Source organism: Bactrocera oleae, chromosome 4, assembly GCF_042242935.1.
Source record: "Bactrocera oleae isolate idBacOlea1 chromosome 4, idBacOlea1, whole genome shotgun sequence".
NCBI classification, from domain to species: domain Eukaryota; kingdom Metazoa; phylum Arthropoda; class Insecta; order Diptera; family Tephritidae; genus Bactrocera; species Bactrocera oleae.
Window position 1 is genome coordinate 4,684,294 of NC_091538.1, and position 19,666 is coordinate 4,703,959.

Sequence of the window (19,666 nt, forward strand, 5' to 3'; positions counted from 1 at the left end):
TTTGAATAGATAGAGAAGAGTGCTAGATCTGTTAAATTTAAAGAGTTTGCGAAGTAATGAGCTGTATCGTACGTGGAATACTCTTTCTTAGAACCTATTTATTAAGGTTCTGAATCTGAGAACATATGCGCCGCATTTTTGGAAATGTTACAGGGATTTATCTGGAAAGGCGGTATGTGACACAAAAAGTCTCTGTTAGCTACGTGGTTGTCGAGTATGACATTACTGCAGACTTTATTACATTTATGCTTCTTGTTTCAGCGATTCTGATTACTATTCGATTTATTAAACTGTCAACGAAACCGCACATCAAATATTTAATTACTATATATTTATATATAATATTATGTAAATTTGCTTTATAGCCTTTCGTGAAAGGTAAAGCATGCTTTCGGATATTGATTTATGCCGTTCCCGTTAGTTTTCATAAATCATATATATAATAGGTAAAAACTGGTCAGCACCGCTTTGATGCGTAAATTGGCATACCCAGACTGCCGTTTGATGAGCTGACCTCCATTACGCTGACACACACATACATATATACACATATACCCATTAAAATATAAGGTATTATAACACATTCGATTATATACCCATTGCACATTTTCACCAATTAAATGCGATTGACAGCGCAAACAATAAAAAAGATGAAATAAAGTAATGAGAGAATGTTTGTTAGTTTTGTAGCCTGCGGAAATTATCTAACTCGAGCGCTGCGAAATGTGAAACGTGTATTTCGAGAATGCACTTACCAGCTAGACATATACAGTTGTATATGTGTATGTGGTATATATGTACATATGTATATGTATGTGTATTGGCGCTGATGCATGCAATTGATTAGAATTGCTTAGTGGCAAAAGACGGAAAAGTCAGGAAAACAAGAACAGTAATCAAAAATCTCGTCATCGATTACGCGATGCACTGGATGCTGCTGTCATTTCCGAGCTACTATATTGTATATACATATATGTATGTGTGTGTATATAAATACACATATACATGCAACCGTGCATATATGGTTTCATATGGGCTAATATATTTATTGAATAAAAACGGAAAATCGCTCAGCAGCTAAACATTCACCGCAAGCCACACGACACACACACACACTTGCACATGTAAGCATGTATGTATGTGATATACGCAGAAGTGAAGGCAGAAGCCGAAGAGCTGCACACTTCTTGTACAACTTGGCTGTAGATTGGCTTGGAACCGGCCTAGTCGTTGCATTCACTGCATTCTAACGGTAAAACGAGTACAACTTTTTTATTACGAAAAAAAAGCTGTTACACACATATACTTACATACGTACATAATGCGCGGCTGACTAACTAACTGCGCGACGGTGCATTGCATTAGTTTCATTTGCAACAACAAAAATACACAACATGAAGACGAACAGATTGGCTGTAAGATTTGCTGTGACGCAGCATAAGAAAGAAGAAGCGAAAAAATTCTGAAAGTAGCCGTGGAGTAAAGCAATTTATTTCCACTTACCGCATACATAAATTCATATACATAAATATTAAATACACATACAAGCAAATGCCCGTCAAAGCAGCGCTAGAACATTGCACAAGAAGCAGAATCCAAAAAAAACAACAACAACAACATACACCTTAGCAAAACTGAGAATATGCTGAAAGGCATACCAGCGCCATTAATAGCAACAATAAATTCTGAATAGACGCGCAACAACAACAACAACTGAAACAGCAGCAGCAACAAACACAGCAGCGACAGCCGCACAGCAATCGATGTTGCAGCGTTGGAAGTAGCAGCAAGCTGCTAACGCCACGAGCGTGCGACGCCCATCGAACGGCAGCAGCCAATTGTTAGAATAAATACAACAACAACATTAGTTAGTATAGCAACAGCAACAGCGACAGCGACAGTGACAATGACAGCCACGACTGGCAACAACAAATTACAGTGTAAACGAGCATGCTTGCCCCATTTTTTTTTTGGCGTAAACTATGCCAAGCCACCAATTTTTTCGGCCAAATGCTCTTGTTGCACATGGATTTGACCAGCGGTACTGACAACACAAATAATTGGCAACAAAAAATCTTTGCCGACAGACTTCTAATGCTGAAGCTTTCGGCTTACAAGTGATTTTATTGCCTACTAGTGTCCTGAATTTTCTCGTCAGCCGAAAATTCTCTACCAAAGCGAAGTTAAAAATTGCAGCTCCAAAACAAATAAAAACAACAATCAAATATTTATGTTGCAACTGGTAGCTGGCAATCAGCAGCAGCGGCTTACCAGTAAATCCAGCAACGTTCTAAACACTTAAGTGGTCTGCAGCAGCTTGCTTCGTGCTTTACTTGACAGTTGCGGCCGAAATTGGAGCAATTGCACTTCCATTCCCCCTTCTCACATGCCACTCAATTGCTTAGCGCTCATTAATTGATGCTCCATTTTTGGCGCTCACTTCTCTTCTACTTATTTTGCTGGTCTTTCTGCCAACATTTGCATGTCAGCGTCCTATTTATCAACGTTTTGCAAGTTTCTCGCTGAAGCTGCTGGAGTTTTTAGGTTATACTCAAAGGATGTATTGATTTTTCTCACACCAAGCTATCTAGGAATTGGCACGGATGTGTGATCTAGATAAAAAAACAGCTTGACGTGAGTTTTGTTGAAGAGCAGCGTTTCAAAAAAAATATCATTGTAGCATATCTGACTTGAAGACTGGTAAAAACACATCAGGTTATACAGAATTGGCTCTTTTGATCAGATTTTTCTGAAGTATGGAAGAATTAATTTCCAAAGTGTATACTTTGAGAAAACGCTTATAGCCCCTTAAGTTGATCTTTTATATATCTTACATTTTGTTAGACACAAATATAGTACTGGCAGTTATCTTTCAAACATCCGATTTCTGTTGGGTCATACAATATAAATTGACTTCAAAACAAGAAAACCGTTAACTTCGGTTGCAGCGAAGCTATAATACCCTCCACAAGGACAAAAGATTCCTTACAAATACTTGATACCGATCGTTCAGTATGTGCTGCAGCTCTATGCTATAGTGGTCCGATATCGGCGGTTCCGACAGATTCTTGGGGAGAAAAAGACATGTAAAATTTCAGATCGATGTCTCAAAAACCGAGGGACTAGTTCGTGTATATACAGACAGCCGGACATCATTAAATCGACTTAGTTCGTCATGCTGTGATCATTTGTGTATATATTTTATAGCGTCTCCGATGTTTCCTTCTGGTTGTTACAAACTTCATGGTCAGCATCCAAGATTGATGTCGATTTAAACAGCAAGAGTTTGGACTCAGTTAAGATTTGAGTTTAAACACTTGAAATTTTAAAGATTTAGCTCAAGCATAGTATGCAGATTTTTCTTCATTCGACCAAAGAACTTCCCTTCGCGCCCGCACTTTCAACTGTGTGTCTTACACTTTTTATAAAGTGATTTGCTTTCTACATTTCGGTGAAATTCGTGATAAATAATATAATTTTCGCTAATTTCAAATTGTCAGTTTAAACGGTAAAATCGTGGCAATCGAGCCACAGCCAGCCATCAGTCATTCATCCAACCAGCACATAGTATTCATCAAATCATTTACTGCACTCAACAGCTGTGACAGCAACTGTGCCATTTAGTTAGCTTCCTTCCTTAAGTGTTGTTGTTTTGCTCAAAAAACTTACTGACTTAATGATGCAGCTGGTTGATAATATTATTTACCAACTTTACTATTGTTGTTGTGCTATTAGTTGTCACCGCTAGGTAACTTACGCGTCGTCGCAGTAAAAACTATAACCTGCTCCCAAATCCAACTTTCCATAGTGAGCAATTAAATCTAAGTGTGAAGGTTTCAATAATTGTTTTTGTACACTTTTTTTTGCACATATCTGCCTTAAATATATCTTTTGTTGCTCTTATTTCTTGTTGCTTTTGTGGTGTCGCTTTTAATTGCGCTTGATGACACGCTTTCGGCAGCGCGTCATTAACATCAATTAAGAACTCAGTTGTAGTCAATTACATATGTGGCTCAAAAGCAAATTACAAATTCAGTATGTATGCAAGCAAATAATGCTAAAAAGAAGGTGAAGAAAATGCGTAGGGAGTGAAACTTTTCGTAAAATATGAATGCCAGCGATTTAGACTTAACTTTGCATCGGCATGAGTATAGTTTTATGAAAAGAGTTTCGTTAGTTGGAGAGAGCTTTGTTGAAATATCCGCTTTTCTCACTTCAATATCACTTACTTTCGATTTTTCTAGATCATGGTCATGCACTTGAAATTATCTTATACTGTAAATCTCGTACTAAGTATTTACAAATGATTTTGGGTAACACTATCGTGTAGTGACCCTATAAAACACAAGAAAATCCTTGCTGTAAAAACGTACCTACACAAATCAATTAAATTTCTACATATTTCTGGTTCGCGTCTGAGCGTGTTTGTCGGAGCTTATCATTATTTGGAGGTTATGCACTTTCTGTTACTTGAAAATAACCCCACATGTTTCATAAAGCGCTTCCTTACAGTAATATTTTGAAATCGCAGAAATCTCTGAGCAACAACGGCGCCGGTTTTGGCTTCTCGAAGTTCCCGAGTTGAGTTTTGTAGAAGAACCTTTCATGGAACTTAAACTCATTCTAGAAATTTAGTGTTTTCAAGAAGTTAAAATAATTAAGTGGCTTAATTTCAATTAATAATGTTTATCCAAGATACCGGAATGGTGATTATCTAAATCATGAATGTGATTTATATTCCACATTACTAAAATAAAATTCAAATATTGAAAACGGTTCCATAGCAAATTAACTCCATTCAATTTTTTAAATATTTCCAATAATTTTAATTGATGGATATTTTCTAATTGCTTTTATTTTTTTATTGAAGCTTGTTGTTTGAGAATTGGTAAAAACTTTCGCATCGGAAAAAAGTGTTGCTCATTTTATTAAGGGGGAATAAGTAAAAAAAGTCTAAGAATTGGGGTCTTGTAAGATTATATATAGGTTAGACTATACTCATAAAAAAATCCAATTTTTTTATACCTTTGAATGAATTGCAGATTAAACCTAAAAATAAAAATTCAATAAACAGCGTTGGTGGTTTACAAACCTGATTTCGTGTGTTTCCGACAAAGAAAAGCCGTAAAAATAATTGCACTACAAGTTATACTAAATCCTACGTACTTGATTGTGCAAAAAAAATATATATATATGTATATGCTCATACATGTCTGCTTCTATAAAAATCGAACAACTCTCAGCTTCCTTTAGCTTAACACAATTTCTTGGCAATAAAATTTTAGTGCTACATAAAATCATACCATAAATTATCTGCTCAACTTCATTCAGTAAAATAACTAAGTGCATAGAAATAGTAAAAAGCAACAACTATAAACAGCGGCTAGTTGAAAAATTCATACCATATTCAAGCGCTTAAAGAAAGCAACGTGCGGCTGGGCGAACACTGACTGCAGCGCGGTGAGTGCCGGGCGTTAACAGCAACACCCAAATCATATGCTTTATGCACAATAAAAAGTCATTGCCAAGGTAGATTCGAATTACTTTAAATAATACTCGCACTCATAAATTTGAAAACTAAAATGCACATTCCTGTCGCTGCGGCGCGTGTTTACCGGTGCAACGGTGTCAGTACACACGCTCAAACACACATTATGGCCAATTAAGTTGAGAAAATGGACTGATGGGCAGTTATCGTTGAGTTGTTTGGAAGCGTGTTGAGTTATGTGGAGCGAAGTGAGTGAATGAGTCTGTGAGTGAATGAGTCTGTGAGTGAGTGTGTGTGAGTTTGTGTACGATGATTGAATGGGACTTGTTGGCTTACGGCACTCAGCTGAGCTGAGCTTATGCTAAATGTTAATATAACGGTCGATGCTGCCATCTGTGTGTGTGTGTAGTAAAATACTGCTGTTATTGTTGTGAGCGTTTTGGAAAAATTGCTATGACAGAAAATGTATTTTACCGTTAATATCAGCAACAATGAAAGTTAAAATATTCAAAAATTTAGGCAGAGTGATACACTCGAATTTTTTTTTAACTTCTTTCATTTTTTAAGCACATGGCACTAAGGTTTGCGAGTTTGAGTTGGATATTATTAGTATTACAAGGTTTGTTTACACTTCTCGGTGCTGTATTGATTTTAGCTATCGTTGGACTATCGAAATTTAAGAAATTGTCGAAGATAATCCTCGAGAGAATTCGTAGACTACCCTTTGAAAATTGAAGGAATTTAAATTTTCTCTTCGAAATAGTAACATGTCATTATGCATTTTTACTTGTAATGAACAAGCTTCTACGGCATTTCGGTAGTTCGCTTGTATTTGCTAACGAGTATGTAATTCTCAGCTGAGTTATACGACTTACGCTTAGGAATGTGGCTAGACTGACGTCACAGAAAAGTCTCAAGTGTATTTTTTCAATATTAGAAACTTAAACCACTAAACGGCGCCATTAAGTCTAGCTCTTTAACCAAAAAGTATACCTTTCCAACCAACAACCAACAAAAAACAACAACAACAGCGCGTTAGGTGCCACAAAATTGTACATTCGTAGCTTATTTTGTTTTATTTTTATGCACACCGAAACCGAAAGCAGTAACAGCAACTACAACAATAAATACTGACACATTAAACGCTTCAATTAGCTGTGAACGTGTCAGTTGGATTACTATGTGGTTGTTGCAACAAATTAGTGCAACCGCAATTGAATTCGAAACAAAGTTTGTTTACACACACATTTTGTTTTTGTTTACGGGTTTCGGTCGGCCAAATAGAATATGTGTGTACATGGAAAACTTAACGGAAATTATAGTGGGAGAAGGCAGTATGAAGTAGACAAATTGTGGAAAAAGAAACTTTCTACAATCAGAAACTATTTTGAGTATTTTCGTAGTTTTGAAGATCTGCTATGGATTTTATAATCTTCACACACTCCCGGCTAGCAAATTATCAATTTTGAAAAATTTCTCGAAATAAAAATTTTTCATACATAACTTTCCTTTCTATAACATATCGTTCATACACACAATTTGTGTTCTTTTTTTTACTTTTTCTCCTCGTGCCGCCGCCATTGTATGCGCATACGACCCATTGACCCCAGCACGATGAGTATGACAGCGTGCCGGTCTCTGCAGTCGGTCGTCGCGCAGATGACCTGCGGTCACCACAACTGCAGCGTCATCTCAGCAGCTAAGCTAATTTCTATGTAGCGCTTAGCCGCTTTAGGCACGTCTCACCTCAAATTCACCTCATTTCTGCATATAGCGCGAGTATATATTATATTAGCAATTTTAAAATTAGACCGTAACATTAACTGCGTGTGCTTTCTTCTTCTAGATTTATGATTACAAACTCAGCTTGCCTATCAATTTTCTCAGTTTTATTTCTACTCGTTTTTTTTTATTGCCTTTAGTAAATGACTATTTAATATAACTTGCTGTTTGCCGCTGCGCATGCGCATGCGCACTAACTCAGCCGATCAACGAACCGTCAGCACTTACTTTTAAAGCAGTCAGTGTGATTGCCGCTGCCGGTCTGCAGTTAAATATTTCTTCTTTGCATTTTCCATAGTTTTGTTGCTAATGTTGCCTCCACTGCGCTAACAAACACACTTACATACAGTTGCAGATATAGATTTACATCTAATCGCCTTCGCTCGCGCTAAATTTCTTGTAAGCGTAAATTTTAACTCCTCATTTCACTGCTTCGCCGCTTAGCAAATGTCTGTGTTTTTTACTAACGCTCGTGAAGTGTGCCTGTTGTCTTTGAAATCTTTGCGGTCAGCTCATAAAAATTACACCTCTGAATGTTTGAGTGCCTACATTTAGATTTTAGATTTTAGTTTTTTCCTTTTCTTTTATTTTTCAGCCCACTTAGCTTTTGCTTGCCTGCTTGTTTTGCACACCAGGTGAATGCGCGTTCTGCTTGGGCGATTTTTGGACTTTCGGTATTATGCTTCTGACGCCCTACCCTGTGGGGGTGTTTGGCCGTTAGTTGGCTATAATCTTCAAGCTACAGTGTGCCCGGAGGAGGAATTGTTTAACTTTTGTTTTTTCTGCTTTTGTAGCTTTTATTTTGCTTTTCTATGACCGCAATGATTTCAAAAATTTTGGCGTAAATAAATTAGTAAAGAATCCAAAGACTATATATGTATGTATAGAAACCTGATCCAAACTAATCAGAATTGAGCAGAATATACGCGTAACTTGGAAAATATTATAGATTCGTGATTATTAACATGCATTCGGGGTGCTGTATTCTGTAAAATATCATTTGTGACATTTTTATTTTCCCGAGTTTGTATATTAGTATTTCTTAGTAGCGAAATGTTGGCTTTCTCCATGTCATCAGCCATTCTATAGAATAAAATGCAAATCACAATTAATTAATGCAGACGCCATTCATTTGAAAATCCAAAACAAAGCGCAACATTAACGCTTTCTCAATTCTAAAAGTTAAACAAAGCGGAAAGATGTAGCCTCTGTACAAATGTATGTGTGGTAAAGCTATTTAATCGTAGAAAACAAATATCACTAGTTTAATGGTATAGCTAATAATTTAGTAACAATGAAATATTGTAGTGCTTTCATAGAATTTCATGCGTGAAAACTGTTCACGCTTAAGCCACACATACTTAACCAAATATATACATATACTTGCCTATAAGTGCCATTAAATATGCGCTAATTAATTAACATACCACAAAATAACAAAATCTCTATTCAAAAGTTTTTATTTTTGCATTTTGCATATTTTTTAAAAGAATCTAATACTTTCACTACTTTTTAGCTAAACAATCGTTCTTTTCTATTTGCATTTTATTTATAAACTGCAAATGTTTGGCACTTTTGCTTTTTATAATGGATAAATTGTGTTGTATTTTTTTGAAAAAGTGTTAAAGTGGTAATGGCACAAAGCGGGCGTGAAAAATGGCTTGCATTATATTGAAAAATAAAGCAATGTAGAAATATATACATAATATTTAATATTTTTGTAGATATGCAAAAAGAGTTTTGCAAAAAAAAAACACTCTGTGAATGTTTTCGTTTAAAAATACATTTTTTGTTAAGAAACACTTTTTAAATTTCACACTTTCACTTCTTTGTTTATCAGAATACCAAATTGTGCAATAAATTTTAATTAACTCTTACTTACTCAACTATTTGTTATTTTATCAGTGTATTTAAATAAAAGAAATTTTTATAAAAAACATTTTTCAGTATTTTATTAAAAAGAACAATGCAGCTTACAGTAAAGATCTCAAATTTGTATAAAAGCTTGAGTGAAAATTTATTGTAATATAAGCAAAAGCAATGCTGAAAGCTCAAAGCTCTCTAGTAGCTATGAAAGCTTGCGTGAGAGCTTCATGTTAAATTAGTAAAAACGATGCTGAAAGCTTAAAGCTCTCTAATATGTATGAAAGCTTAATGTGTTTGTTATTTTTACAATGCAAAGCTAAAAACCTGTATGAAAGCTTGCATGAAAGCTCAGTGTTAGTGCTATTGTTATAACAGATGTCGCTTAGTAATCTTTAACTTGTGTTTCCTTTAGAAAAACTTTTAGGCAATACCAAAATTAGCATCATATTTTAAGCAATGTCTTTGAAATGGTCGCAACTTAATTAACTTGAATTGAATTAAACTAAATTAAAAAATAAATCGCCGATTTAAACCTCATTCCGACCTTCCTGTTACATATTAACGTAGGTTAAGAGCTCCGTTACTATGTTCTACTGGACTATTACTTTATAAAGGCCACACTAGAAGCTCTTTAAAACACGACATCTATCTTTGCAATTCCTAATTATTTAAAATAGCTGCTGGTCAGACAGTTTTTTTCTTCTTTTTAGCTATACGAGGTTCTTACATCGTCGATACAATTCAATTTAACAAGTTTCCATAGCGGGTGCTCTATCTAGCTTGTTATCCAAATTCTCAGCACTTCCTAGTACTTTTCTTTTATGTTTTTCCACCTCTTTGAACTAAGCGCAGCAATAAACGTGAATTGACACAAAGCCGCAAATTATTGTGCGTCGGCGCATGTGTCATTCTTTATACATAACACCAATCAAGCGAATGCCCTCGAGGCATGCTCGAGCCACCAACAGACAACCAAACGGTCGGGCGACACGCCACACCGTTGGTGGGTTCAACAAATCTAAGGCGACGCACTGCATGAGTGCCGTTGCCATTTGGATTGACACAGTGTTACAAAAACAACAAAAAGGGTAAGCAAAAACAAAAAGGAAAAATCCATAAAATGATTAATATTAAACTAGCTTGCTGGCGGTCCACAAAAGGCCACTGCCACTACAAATGCTTCGGCACACGGTGTGGTAAACTGAAGTTCGCATGCCTTTTGCGGTTGAACTCCACGGCACGCAAGCACGCACGCAAAATACTTAAGTATCGGTGCACAAGCGCACCGACATAACTCTATATATATTCGTATAAGTACATGCTCCTGCATAAGTGGGCTTATAAGTGTGTAGCTTGCGTAGCAATTTTCACAAGTATACAGCTCTTTCTGTCGCCTCACCGTGCAACGTACACGCTTAAGTGAATAAGTTCATATGTCTATAAGCGTTAAGTGTGCTAGTCTATTTGCTATTGCTCTTGTTCTGAACAGCTCGGTGCAAGCGTGCGACTACCGTATTTAGACTTGCACCAGTAGTTTGTCAAAAATAAACTACTCACATTTATAATCGAGACAATCATTGGCCTCACCTTGTCATATTGACATGTTTTTAGGTGGTTGCAGTTTGTAGGGTGGTTTTTGTTGCTGTCGTAGCTGTTTTTTGCTAACTTTTCGTTTATTTTATTTTTAGGAAAAGCCAGTTATGGTTATGTTCGTTCACGAACTCTTGTAACGACACTCAAATTAGTTTGACGTATGAATTGTGCGCTCCTTGGGCAAGCTTAGATTTGGTTGTGACCCAAAAAGCTCTTTCAATAAGTGCTTAAAATACACAGTATTAATTTAGGAAGTATAATAAAATAACGGCTTTACTCTGTAACTAACTTTAGCATGGAGAGAGCTTCACAATATATATATTAGCCTGGGGTAAAATCTGTAGATTATAAAAAAAGAAAATTTTTGGACAAAAAAAAAGTGCGGCGCACTCAGTTTTAAAGTAAATTTCGAGTTAAAATTTTTTTTGAAAAAGAAAAAATTATTTTTGATTTTGGTTTGAACTCTTCACATTTATATAAAAATTACCGAATTTGACGGTTTTGAACTGAATCCTCTAGGTGAAAAGAATTTTCTTCTTTTGGCCAAAAAAATTTTTTTTTTTAAATCTACAAATTTTACCCCCAAAAAAAATTTTTTTTTCGCTCCACCCTAATATATATAATATATATATTTTTGGGAACATTTGAGTTCAACGATTTAACCTAACCTCATTTAACTGTCAATTTCCCGAAATATTTATAATCTATAAAATTTTTCATTAACTCTAATGTTCTGCAGATCTCAAAAACTTTTAGGCTGGTATTCAACACAATTGCAGTTATGACTGCCTAAATTTGGTTTTTCGTTGAAAAAGATACCTAATACTCATTGTTGTCCTTATTTATCTGCTTTCCAATAGCAAAAGTGTTAAACAACTTGTTGCGCGTTAAAAAATTAATTCCACAAACTAGTCCTCAAATAAATTTGCCTAAGTTTTGGTTATCTTTCCGCCTAACATAATTTTATTATAACTCTTTGTTATTTCTATTTTTGGTATTTATATAAAAGCTCTTTGTTATTTCTATTTTTATTTCTTTTCTGCTATTATGCAATTTGTTGTCTAAACTTCAATTGCTCTTCAAGTGTCCATTGATGTCGTCGTGATTAGTGGTAATTGTATTTACTGACTTGGCGCTCGTGTAGAAGCTGGGTGTACACCCAGCAAGAAATCGATGAATTGTAACTAGCGTATTGTTTACAGAAAAAATTAAATTTAAACGCTATGTTTCGTAACAATACGGTTTTTTCTTGTATCAGGCAGGTGATTAACTTCTGAATTTCTGGATATTATATTAGGTCAAGTAAAAAGTTCGTTCGGTGTTTTGGCTCTTCGAGTTTTTTACCAATAGGGACGCAGCCTTGACTTAAATCGGACAAGTGTACACAAAGTTATCATCTTTGGAAAAATCAATAAAAAACGAACTTTTTACTTGACCTAATATTATTTTTTATTTTTTTCCTAAATATATTTCTATCTGTAAATAAAAACGGATTTTCAAACTACACACTATGTTAGTATAAATGCTATATTTAGAACAATACATTCGCATTCAGCTTATAATTTCCAGTTGAGTTTCTTGCTGTGAGAAGCTCGCAAAATTGATCAAAAGTTTCTTTGTGGTTTTCCGCATTGCACAATTCTGACTTTTTCTCTTACATTATGCTTTCGTATACATACTCGTGTGCATGTATACATAGATATTTACTTCTAGTAGTTTCATGTTTATTTATATTTTATGTTTGTATGATTGTGAAACCACCAAAAGGTACAATATTCTTTGTAATTTTTTGCATGATTTTTGCTTTCGATTTTTATTATCGTTTTGTTGTATTTCAGATGTTATTGATTGGCATATACTCGTCAGAATATTGTACATTTATTTTGTGATTTATTTACACAAAGAACATGCACACCTACATATAACACCAGCGGTATATATTTATAACTACATGCTTGTATATACTGAAATTTGTTTATTATTTTAAACTATAAAGTAAAATAAATCAATATTCAACTTTGTACGTGTGTTTGCGCTTTTTCAAGTATTTCTTAATTAAAATACAAATACTTGTGGCTACAAGTGAAAACGTTTCTAAAAGAAACCACCTCAAACGTCAAGGTTGCCAAGCATTACACAAACACTACAATGAACACTTTGTTCTTCGTGCAGAAAAAATATTTAAATATATATATATGTGTGTGTGTATTCCTTTGGTTGTCTCAAAATGGTGTTAATTAAAGATTTTGTTTATTTTTTTGCCAACTCATGGTTTAGTTTTTGTTGATTTTTGCTCATGTAATTGGTCATTTTGTTAGTGTTGTAATAATGTGTGAGCTTTGTTTTTATATTACCGTTATTTAAGTCACGTTCTCAGCTTAAATTTTTGGTTTAATTACAAATTTCTTTTATTTTTTGGTATAGCAAGTTTGCATATTGGGTGAAGCCAAAGTTAAATGTGGTTTAGCGGTTAACATATTACCTTCCATTGCTAGAGACGGATTACGAAACAGTTTTTTTAAGTTAGTAAAGCTAGAACAGTTAGGAAAGTTTAGCTATATTTGGTGGTACTTGCTGGTAAATTTTGAGCTTTTTTTAACACATACAGAATACATTTTCTCTTCTATATATGGTATATAAGGTTTGCCGATTTTTGAAACACAAAGCTTTTTCATTTTCCGCTCTATTATATATTTTTGTGAAAATAAACATTATTAGGTCAAAAATTGTATTAAAATGATATCATTATATTTTTAATGTATAAGCTTTGGGTATATTTAGTTTTTAATGGTATGTTAAAACTCGTCTTCTGAAAAGCTCAACGGCATTGGAGACAAGTGAATGCTATAAGACTTTTTACCGCAATTTTCTGAAGCTTTTGAAAAATTTTAAGCGCAAATTAAATTAAATTATTTCAATAAAATGTGAGAAATTTTTGTAAGCTTTTAAAGTTTCTCCTTTTAAAGATCCCCGGAATTATTTCCAAAATTAAACTCTTTTCTCTACTTATGCATATAAAGTATGTATTGAGACAAAAATAAGTTATATTTACAAAAGCTTGTTTAGACAGTGTAAAGTACAAAAAGCTTTAAAAAAGCTTTTTTCATGATATATAGTTCGTTTTAATCTAATAACCATTTTGTCAAAATGAGGTTTTGTTTTAACTCAAAATACAAAGCAAAAGCTCCCGAAAGCTTACTAAACTTAAGCCATTAAATTTCACGACAAAGTTTTTAAAATTTTTGCGCAAATATGTAATGCATTTTTTCTTCAAGCAAGTTTGTATTCACGTAAAAGCGTGAAAAAGTTTAAGAAAAGCCCAGTGGGAATTTATTACAATCTACTGTATTCATAAATATATCTTAGCAAATATCATATACTCGTAGTTCAGATAGTCAAGATGTTCACTTAATTTCGTAAGATTTGAAATTCTCTTATAGCCTCAACAATCCTCAATCAATATTGTAGGCAATAAATTCAATCAGTGTCACACAAAAGAGAAATGGAATGTGTGTGGTTAGAGCTACCAGCTGAAAAAAAATAGAAACAATGAAAGCGATAGATAATATTTATCACAATGAGTATTGAAATAAAAATTTGATTACGGAAAAAGTGTGAAAATTATTAATCAGCGCAAAAAGCTCTAAAGCTCTTTAATTGTAATATCATAAAAAGTATGCATCTCGCGGTAATGAATACCACAATAGAAAAACAACGGATGTGGGTTAACACCTTGCGGATATTTATGTGCGTACAATTGACTTTCATTCGTTCGTTTTTTTCCCCTTTTTGGTGAAAATATTTAAACTGTCTTTTTTATTGTTTCAAAGTGTATTTAGTGTGTTAGCTTTTCGAAAGGTGTCTGCTTCATTTCATGTGTCTGCTATTTCAACGTGATTATGGCTCATTTAACACACAGCTGTAGGCCAATGAAAATATAATCACGATGCTGTGCCATCTTTACGCAACTTCTAAATAGCCGCTGCTGCTTAGAGTGTTTGAGAGAATAAATCATACAGTGACCCATATTTCACTGCAGATCCAAACAGCGAAATAAATGAGCTGTGAAGAGAGACAATGTGGGGAATATGAAATTTTATATGAGCTAAAATGGGCAAGTTTTAAAACGTAGATAAATTAGTCAAAACATAAACGAGAATGTTGTGTAGTTTCAAGGCACAATAATTAATAACGTTTACATCCTCCTCTTGTAGATATAAGTGGTAAAAATGAGAAGAGTGGTGAATACATCAAATTAGCAAATAAAATATTGCCAAAAAAATTAATAAATAATTTATAATGCAAACGAACTCTGCGTTTCATGGGTTTAATGCATGCATTTGGGTTAGATATCTGCCAAGAGCGAAAGCTATCAAAAGCGATTTAATTAATAACGGCAACTCTCAAAATTTTTGCATTTCTGACATATAGAATTTTATTAACATTTTAATATATTTTTTTTTACTTTTTTCTTACTCTTTGAACAAGGTGAATATACCTAGAAACGAGCTATAGACTGTCTGTTTATACTCCCTTTTTGGTTAAAGTTTATAAACACATTTTGCATATTTTTCACACCAGCTTAAGCAATTTATCAAGCTTTGCTTTGTCTTAACAGCAGTGCCAATATATTGTGCGTGGGTGTGTATGTTAGCTTTCATTACTTTTAAATTGATTTGTGTATTATTTCTTGTCTGTCGTTACACATTCTTATTAGTGTTATTACCTTGGCTTTGCTTCTCCTTTTTTTGCAAAATATTAATTATTTTGGCTTGTCTTTGCTCGATTCCCACTAATGACTCACGTGTGTTGTTATCCTAATAAAAAATCTGTTAAATTGGCACCCACACCTTGGCAAATCGAAAGCAATTACAATTGATTATCTACATCGGCTTTGCTTTTGTTATATTTGCTTCAGCGTTCAGCTTAAATAAGACATGACTCATTTTTTTTCTGTTTTTGAGAACTAAAGCAGGCAGTACACAGAATGATTGCTGATGGGATTAAGATATAAAAATTGTTGCAAAAAATACATAATAGGTCAATGCTTTATGCGCTTTATTTGCGAGCTTTTGTACTTCATTTGAAATTTTATGTTCAATGAATATTGTTGATAAATTTTTTTCTAAAAAAAAAGTTCCAATACAGTTATAAATCAATCTGCAAGTGAATTGAAATCAAAAACACTGAGGTTGCTTATTCTGTTTGAAAAAAGAGCTCATTTACTGTAGCTTTCATCCAAAAAAATAACGCCATATTTAAAATCAAGCTAAAGAATTTTTAAAGAGTAAGCTTTATAGTAATTATAGTAAAAGTAAAAGTGTGCAACAAGATGATTTTTATTACAGATGTTAAAAATTGATTATGAAAGCTCCAAATAATTATAAAAATGAAAGCTCTAGAAAGCTCACTAATGACATTTTTTTCGAACTACACGACTACAATAACTATTAGTGGTAAAAGCTCCGAAAAGCTCTTCTGTTTGGTAGTAAAAATTAATTATGAAAGCCCTAGAGAATTATAAAAATTAATAACTGTGGAAAGCTCTTATATCACTACTTTTTTGACGCTCCACAATTACTGTAATTTGTTAAAAAAATTTATTTTGAAAGCTCCAAAGAATTATAAAAATGAGAGTTCTGGAAACTTCACTTATCACTACGTTTTTGAAGCTTCACAATTACGATAAATTGTGCTTGAAATGCAAAAAAAAACAGTTTTTATTTTATGCTTGGAAATACTTTACTTTCACTTGTTTTAACCTGTTTGCTACAGCACTTAGCTCGTCAAAAGTAGTAGGAAATTCTGTGTAATTCACTAAAGACTCACAGTCTAGTCTAAATGCTTAAATCGGACATACAGAAAGCCAAGGAAAAAAGCCAGAATAAATTATAGCTTTGGCATGCGTTATTACTTGCAACAAATAGTTTGTTGGCTTTTGGTCGTTTATTTAGAGTTTGTGTTTTCCAGTGTGTTTCTGGCCTTAGGCACCTAAGTGATTCATTCATGTTGGTATAAAAATCGCACAGCATGCGGTTTTGTGAAAAAATGGTTTGAATAGACATCCATAAAAGTCCTTGAGTTCATGCCACACACTGCGCAGGCGTGACCACAATGCCCGCTTGAAGCAATGAGCAGCACTGCGTTTCTCACTTTATTTCACGCATTTAAAAATTAATTAGCGCTGCAACACCCATTTTAATTAAAAGGAAAAAGATTTAATGTCAATGCCACGCTGAGCTAATGTTCAGCGTGAAAGAAAGTCAAGGTACGTTTTCAGCCGCAGCCGACGGAAATAGTGAAAAACGAGATTTTCCAGCGTCCCAGTGTCACGGGTGTTAGTGTAGGAAGCACACTTTTGTTTCAGGGTGTAAACATAGTAAATATTTTTCGTCAGCGTGATTAATTTTTTTTATTTTTTTTAGAAAAACTTTGTTTTTTTTTTTACTTTGCTGCTATTCTGCTTCAGTTAATTACATTTTTAATTACACACGAAACAAAATTGGCCATGGAGGGAAAAATATAGAAAAAAACACATTTTGGAGTATAAAAGTCAGGCAAGAAAAGAAACTTAAGACAGCTAGTGTAACTAAAAAGTGAAAATGTGCATTATATAAACATAATACAAATTTACTGCTTAGCTACCGTTAAGTGACATACGGTGGAATTTGTCAAACCGTGTTGAACTCTGCGTTGAACCCACTCGCCGGCGTGGTCTCCAAACAGGCAATTGTCAAATGTTAATTGCGTTTGGAAGACTTCTGCAGCTACGCGGTAACTGATTACTTTTTAAATACATACATACATATGTGTATATGTGATGATATCTATTCGTACGTATTTGTTACTTTTCTCAAACGAGCGCCAACCTTTGCTGTTTAGTTTTCTTGTTTGCACGCTCTCAGTTGTCATTTCATGTGTCTTCTATGGGTCAATTAGTCGCCACGCCATTTGACCATAAACGTCGTCACATGTGACCAATTGCGGTCACCAGTGTGCGGTATTAGTGGTATTAAAAAGTGAAAATAGTGTTAACTTCATTTAAATTTCGTCGTACTAAGTATGTGCTCTAATTATAAAGAAGGAGAGGCTCAGAGCACTCGAAATTCACAAAGGTACAATTGATTTTGAGCTATTTATTATTTTATTTCGATATTAGGACTGTAAAGGCCATGTTTAAATTGAATGTTGTTGAGATTGGTGGATTTATATAAGTCAATAAGTTTAGTTAAAGCTTTCATCAAAATTTGAGCTTTCATTAAGTTTAGAGCTTTCATTAATATTTGAGCTTTCATTAAGTTTAGAACTTTCATTAAGCTTAAAGGTTTCATTAAGTCTACATAAGAACTTTCACTTATTATCTTTATAAGTATGATATTTTTGTTAAAATTCTACTATAGCTTTATAAATAATTTTTTAGTTTATGAGCTCTTGGGAAAGCTTTTCTCATTCTTTCTTTGTAGAAAACTGATTAATAAAATTACACAAAAAACCACGCATACTATTCACAACGGTAGCTAACTTCAAGCCATTCAGACAATTTTCCGCTTTTGAGAGTTTTGAATTTGAAGAAGTTGTTAAAAGACGACAAAGAGTAAAAGAGTAAAAGAGTGAAATTGTGAGAAGCTCTAAGCGATTTTTAAAAGTGTGCACGTAACTTAGCAATTAATATTAACAACAACAACCATTACAGGTAACATAAGTAAAAATGAACAGCTTCAAATATATTGTAGCTCTAACTACCCGCACTTTGACAGATGCAAAATATACTGACAAATCGAAACCCAAAAAAAAACCATAAAAAGCATGCTTAAATGTATATTTTTTTAGCTTAAACCGCCGAAATATGCGCGCTAAATTGATTTGTAGCGTGTTCGAGCTTGTCAAAAAAGGCAAATATATTACTACAAAAAATGTGTAAATTTTCTAAGCGCACGCAATTATAGTAAAAGTAATTAAATATTATTTAGTTGCACGGAAAAGTCATATTTAGAAAAGATTATACGTATTAGCGGTTTGTAAATAAACATTTCTAATTAATAAAAAATATTACTTTTTATTCAATTTACTCCCCGACGGGGAATTGAACCCCGGTCTCCCGCGTGACAGGCGGGGATACTGACCACTATACTATCGAGGATTGATATTAAAATACTTTCACATTATGTTGAATTACCAAAGAGCTGAATATTTATCAGCAACAATATTTGTTTTTATTTATGCAAATTAAAATTTATTTTTGGTGAAAATGTATGGCTTTTCTTACTTTTCGTTTTTATTTTTTTATATTTGAAAGCTTTTGCGGTTCTTGCTGCTTAATCGTTTTATATACATTTTATGTGCTGTGATTAAAACAAAAATGAGATTGCTTAAAAATTCAGCAAAAAAATAAATAGAAACTACAAAAACACAACAACACAAAAGAGTAGGTCGCTCGGCATAAATATGCAAATCAAAGTGGTCGAAAAAATACAAATTTAAAGATTTATGCAAACAGCTAAATTTATGACACGCAAAGACAAAAGCTCTACGAAAAATTGCTGAGAGTTGAGATATAATTGTAATATTTATTACACTTACAAAGTTAACAAAACTAAAGTAGACAGTTTATAGTTGAGCGATTGGCGATTACTTTGTTTTACGCTTTATTGATTTTTTACAGCTCATAACTGTTTATTGCTGTGGTTTTTACAAAAGTAAGAGTTGGCAAATTCAGCGTTTTGGTTTATTTCTTTTTACAATTTTCGGTTTTTGCATATTTGGTTTTGATAGCAGTGTAAAAGTAAGTTTAAGAAATTATAGCAATTTATAGGAAATGCTGAAAAATAGTAAATTTAAGAATTTTTTAATATTTTTGAAATTTTTTTTTTTAATAAAATTTTTATGTAAAAGTATTATATTCAAATTCTCCTAAAAAAATAATATTATTTGATTCCT

General features: G+C 33.5%; 1 protein-coding gene and 1 non-coding gene across 3 annotated transcripts in view; one reads left to right on the forward strand and one right to left on the reverse strand.

Annotated features, from left to right (window-relative positions):
- mwh (multiple wing hairs) overlaps positions 1 to 19,666 on the forward strand; it is a 94,750-nt gene that overhangs the window by 37,271 nt on the left and 37,813 nt on the right. The window lies entirely within an intron of this gene.
- Positions 18,798 to 18,869, reverse strand: TRNAD-GUC (transfer RNA aspartic acid (anticodon GUC)). Its single transcript has one exon. It is a non-coding gene; the product is annotated as a tRNA-Asp (tRNA).